We start from the raw sequence: 6,000 nt of genomic DNA on the forward strand, positions 1-6,000 counted from the left end.
TAAACACCAGCTAGCTGCAGTGTTAACAGAAGGGGGAAGTTTAAGTCTTTCAAGGTAATATGGAGTTAAGGTTTAGCTTGCTTCTTAGACTGAAGCAAACCTAAACTAAGTCTCTTCTGAGATTTGAAAACAAGAGCTGAAGAGTTAAAGTAGAAGTAACAAAATGCATGAGGTTATTCACCTAGTACAGTGCAGCCACTGTTATCTGAACTTTATTATCCAAATCCCAGTCAACCAAAACATGTTCATATACCTAATTTTCACAGGCTTTCAAAGAAGTGAGGATTAGATAACATCTGGTTCCGTAAGACTAAGGCAGTTTAGCTAATGCTCTTTAGCTTTGGGCCTCCATTAAACACATAATGCCCTAGTCCTGTTCTACCTTACCGACGCTGTCTAATTGAAGGATCCAGTTCAGCAGACTTTGAAGATGTCTTGACCCCTACTTAGCGCACACTTCAAAGCTGAACTTCTTTCACTGCTTGTCAAATTCAAAGGTTTCAAGTGACCCTCCCCACAATCCTCCCCCAAGTCTTTACATAATTGAGGTTGTATTATACACAGCTGGGACCAGGAAGGGTTCAGTACTATAAGAGAGTTTATACTGTTTGCAGTATTTTCTCTAGGCCAAAGAGAAACATTTCAGTAAATGGCAAAGCATTTGATAAGTGTGTTAGACTTTGGAACACCCGAGTTCCAAAAAGGCTGCCTATTAGTAGGCGATAGGTGGCATGCTATCAAACTTACAAGGAGAGTGCATCTGTGTGTGTACATGTAATGGTTAGAATACCCTGAATTCCATAATAATAGAATACAAAAATTCAGAATTAAAATTATCATCCATCTTCTCATTTTCTTAGTTTCTTAGCTTAAGTGGCTTGATTGTTTCTGTGAGGATAGGGGTTAAAATTTTCAAAAATGCCTAAGTAACTTTGGCACTTAAATCACTTCAGGCATTTTTGGAATCAAGGTCCCTTAAGCATTCCTGTATATTTTATTCTGTATGTCCACAGCAAACAAACAATATTGCATCTAACCCTAAAATCCAGTTTGCTTTTTGACTCTATCTAGCATTAAGATTAATTTTTTAAAAATGGGGACATAGTTTATTTACATAAAAATGTAAAAAGTCTCTGATTTTTTAGAATATACAAGCAGTTTGTGGTTATCCCATTTGAATGCTATGGGGAAATTTTCACATTTAAATTTTAAGATCATTTACACATCAAGCATACACTTGCAAATCACATGAAATAGCTGTCTTCCTGTTATAGGACATTCATAAGAACTTGCCATGTTTATCATTCCTGACAGGTTGTTGAATAGTTCTCCCTTAACAGCAGATGTGTTTATGTTGGTAGAAACTACAGACAAAGTAATACTACTGTTTGGATTCTGGTCTTTTTAAAGAAACAAAATACACATTTTAATAGTTGTTTATGAATGGGACATGTCAAACCCTGTTCAACCAATGAAAATGTTTTGCCCCTTTTAAAAGGAAAAAGGCCCCTTTCTTAAACAAAAAACCTCCTGGAGATGTGCGTGATCCTTTATTATTCCTTTTGATCTCAAATGAATCAAGTAATTAATAACTTGAAAGTCTGTAAATGAATAAGGGATTATTTTTCTTTACTCTTTTTAATGTGGAAAATTCCCAGTATTTTAGTCAAATTAATTTTCAGTTGCTTTTTAAGTATTTATTCATTACTTTGAGCAACGTACTTTGAATTTGGCTTGGTAAGGGTGAAATGAACATAAGTAAGCAGCTAGAGAAACAAACTATTTCAAAATAGTGTACACAAGGTATGCAAATTAATTATTTGATATGAATCACAGCCACTAGCTTTTAAGATAAGAGCTAAATCCATAACAAGTAAAAACAACATTTTGAACAAACAAAATGCGTACATTTCCATCAGTTTAGAATTGTTGCATAGTACTAGTATAATATAGGGAAGCCAGAAATAAACTATAATTGATCATTCTCAGTAAATGAAACTTGTGGTTTTCATCTAGTTGTTCATTGATTGGTTGGTTGGTTTCTTTATATATTCAATATATATGACACCCTACTCAACAGAGGGTCATTATAGCTTAAAATAACTGTGTCTATAATTCTAATATTATAAAAGCCTTTGTCTGTCTGTTTGTCTGTCCGTAATGCTTTATTCACACTCTGACTGGCTGTTTTGGAAGCCAACGGTGTGCTCCAAGAGCATTTGGAGCGTCTCCATGACAGCAAGGATGGAGAGGACATGGGGGTGGGGGCCGAGGCAGAGGGGGGTGGAAAGGGGGAGTGGGCTCGGCCCCAAAGGTGGAGGGGAGGGAGGGACTGCATGCAGGCCTCTGTCCCTGCTTGCACCGCACCCTGCCCCAATCATTCTTGACAGGCAGTTGGTTAGTAAATACGTAAGTGAAAAAGTGCAGTTTGCAGTGCTGAGCATATAAATTAAAAGGACTCTATCATAGGGCCCTGGCAGAAAATCCCCATCTCGGGGCCCTCCCACCAGCATGTTTAAAGGGTACACATGCAGCTGGCTTGTGCATGGGTGCTTAGAGCTCTAGATCAGGGAGTGGCTCCTTGATCTCAAGCTCCCACCTGTAAGGGACTTCAGCATAGGCCATATACCAAAACCAGGGGGAAATCCAGAAGCAGGGTCCGCAGCACAGTCCCAGGTCAGGATCCAGGGGATCAAAGGCCAAGTAACAGCCCGGAGGACAGTACTTCTGGTGAAGTCAGAAGAAAGAGCCAAACTGGAGTCAGGTGCTAGAAAACATTGCTCCAGGAAAACATGGTTAGGAACCAGGACACTGGCCATAGAGAACTGTTGATGGGCCTGCATGTGTGGCCTGCCTTCTCAAAGTTCCTGACAGCACTGGGCCCAGGCTGATCAACTTCCCTAACACCACTTCAGTGACACACTCAAGTTAAAGCACTATACAAACCAGCCACAAAGCTGTTCTATATTATATGTGGAACATATTAGTGTCTGGTTTGTCATTTTGTTGTGCCATAAATTACTTGCACATGTGGTATGTTGTGGTTTATAGTGAGATTACCTTATTAATCACACCATAAATACAATATTTACCAGGGATCATTGCAGCTGCATATATTTGTTATGTACATAATTAGCACACAAAAATGTTGTGAAAAATATTTTTTCTTTCAAGAATTGAATCATTTTTCTTTTTATTTAATAGTTAGAGAAGGAAAATTGTCAAAATAATTCACATTTTATGAGACAGATTTTATTTTTGTTTTGCTGAAGTGTAATGTATCCAAGAACTAAAATAATGATGATATTATTATTGTTAATGAACAGCAGCCCAGGTTACTAATGGATCAATTTATTTTCTAACTTCCTTTTGCTTTTACCTCATAAGTTCATCTCTTCATTTAAATTAAATGAGAGAAGCAAGGGTTTTTAGTGATATCTTTTATTGGTGATATATTTTATTTTATTAAATTAAACAGGCCTATACAAATTACTTATTTTGTAGTAGTAGTTATAGTAGTTTTACTGGGCACAAACAAATTTAATTTGTGTAAATATATTTTTCTGAAATATTTTGGAGAACTACTTTTTTGGTATTTACTGTGTCTCTAAAACATGCTTATTTGTATAATCTAGTTAAAAGTAATTTCCACTGTACAGATTATTTTGATGTTGCCAGTATTATACTATGCTTGTTCATCCTTGAAGACACCAAAAACATTTTAATCTTAGTATGCAGACAAAACAAGAAAACCCATCACATGTGAAAACAGGATTTCTTGGTTACCTTGGCAGCTAGGCAGCATGATAATGGAAATTAATGACACAAGTGGAAAACAGGAGTTATGTGCTCAGAATTTAGTTAGTGCTTCCTAGTCATAAATAATTTCCTTCTTTTTAAAAGAAATCTTGGGTGTCTCCAGGGCTTAGAAAAGGAGGAAGTCAAACCTAAATTAGTGAAAGCTGATAGCCAGTTTTAACCTCAGGTATGTAAATTACATTTCAGCAAAATAAATAAGCATAACTTCCTTGTCTGATAAAATTTAAATCATACTGTATTTTGGTAGTCTTGGGATTAATATTTAGAGAAATAAATGAAATATTTAACACATTTCACAAAGTTAGATTTCTAATTTTCTTCTAATCAGGTATTAGGACTTTAATTAGATTCTTCTTAAGGTTGTAGTTCAGCAAGGTTCTTAAGAATGTGTCTTATGAACTGTATGAGCAGTCATGGACTTCGAAGAGACTAACACACAGGCTTACAGTTGGGTATCTGATGAAGTGCTTTCATGAATCAAGGTGCATCTTGGCTGGCACCTGTCAAATTACTACTAGTTGTAGTGTCATCTGATGGCTTTCATGACCTTTCAAAACACATTTTAGCGTGACTTTCTTTAGGATCTATAAAAATGACTTAATAGGCTTCAAAAGTAAAAAGCATAAAAGTACAAATGTAATTTTAGTTGCTTTTTCTTTCAATTGCTTCACAAAGGCCATTTTCCATAAGTTTTATGAGAGGGGTAATGAAATGTAACATGTTGGAAGTGAAATTATGACTTCACTACACACTAAATATAGACATTCTATCGTGCTGTTAAAAGCTACTAAATATCCAGAGAAAAGCAAAATGGCACATAGATCAGGAGTTACCCTCTTGTTGGGAGACAGGGAGATCCAACTAATTAATCAGTTAGGCTCTGGGAGTGGCGAGAGACGCATGGGTGAAAACTCGCTGCACCCCCACTCCCCTGAAGCCCCCCAGAGACCCTCCAGCAGCTGCAGAGCCCCCTACTGACCCTCCAGCACAGCTGGAGGTAAGCAGGGCCCATGGTGGGATGGGGTTAACCCTTAGAGAGTGGGAGGAGGCGGCTGAGTGGGAGCTGGGCAGGGTCTTACCCCACCCAGGCCCCTACTTGGCCCAGCCCCTCAGGGAGCCACACCAACAGGCTGCACAAACAGGCACGCTTGTCTGCTGGTGCATGAGTTAACGCAGAGTTCACGCAGGAGGGTGCACAGGAGGGCACGAGGCCCTGCCTGCGAGCCCCCTAGGGTAGACAGACTCAGGCCCAGCCTACTGCAGATAGGCACTTGCCACGCCCTGAGGGGTCTGTGGCCCCCCCTCTGGCACCTCAGAGACGGCCACCCAGATGGAGCCCCTGGCTTGGCTGCGGGAGCTGCCTGTCCCTTTTTCAGGCTCTGGGGCCAGGGAGCATGGCTACCTCCCCTTGTGGGGTCTGCTCCCTACTGGGGTCTCTGGCGCGCCAGCTGGAGGAGCTCCAGGCCACAGTGCAGAGGCTGCATGCCATCAGGGACTGCGAGCAGGAGATAGACTCCTACTGCCAGGCCCTTCTCCCCCAGGAGCTGGAGGGTAGACCACAGTCTCCCTCCAGGACAAGGGAGGACTCTGGGACCTCCCATTCTGTCCAGCCAAGGGAATGCACCAAGGTGGTCAAGGGCCCTAAGGCCCACCGCACCAAGGCCCCTGCCCCGCCGGAGCTTAGCAACAGGTACGAACCTCTTGGATCCCCAGCAGAGCCTGCTGAGTTGCCAGCTCCCGCAGGCAACACAGGCTCAACTGCAGCTACTGCCCCGGCTCTCCCCAAGACAAAACACAAAGTGTTTGTTGTGGGAGACTCCATCCTGAGGGGGACTGAGGGGGTAATCTGCTGCTCTGACCCCCTAGCCCGGGAAGTCTGTTGGCAAACCAAGACACTGTGGAGAATATCCCTAAGCTCCTCCAACCCACAGACCACTATCCCATGCTTCTTATTCATGTGGGCACCAATGACATGGCTCGGAGCGCTTCCGGCCAGGTCATGAGGCGCTACAGGGATTTGGGAGCAGAGCTAAAGGGTCTGTGGGCACAGGTGGTGTTCTCTTTGATCCTCCCAGTCTCAGTGTATGGGCTGAGGAGGGAGTGGAGGATCCAGGTTGTTAACCAAAGACTGCAGCACTGGTGTCATCGGGAAGGCTTTGGGTTCCATGACCACAGCCTGCT

The 6,000-nt window shown here is 41.7% G+C and overlaps 1 protein-coding gene across 3 annotated transcripts in view; it reads left to right on the forward strand.

Annotated features, from left to right (window-relative positions):
* ARHGEF3 (Rho guanine nucleotide exchange factor 3) overlaps positions 1 to 6,000 on the forward strand; it is a 348,570-nt gene that overhangs the window by 316,749 nt on the left and 25,821 nt on the right. The window lies entirely within an intron of this gene.

This window comes from Gavialis gangeticus, unplaced genomic scaffold (genome assembly GCF_001723915.1).
Source record: "Gavialis gangeticus isolate Ggan-Ray unplaced genomic scaffold, GavGan_comp1, whole genome shotgun sequence".
NCBI lineage: Eukaryota > Metazoa > Chordata > Crocodylia > Gavialidae > Gavialis > Gavialis gangeticus.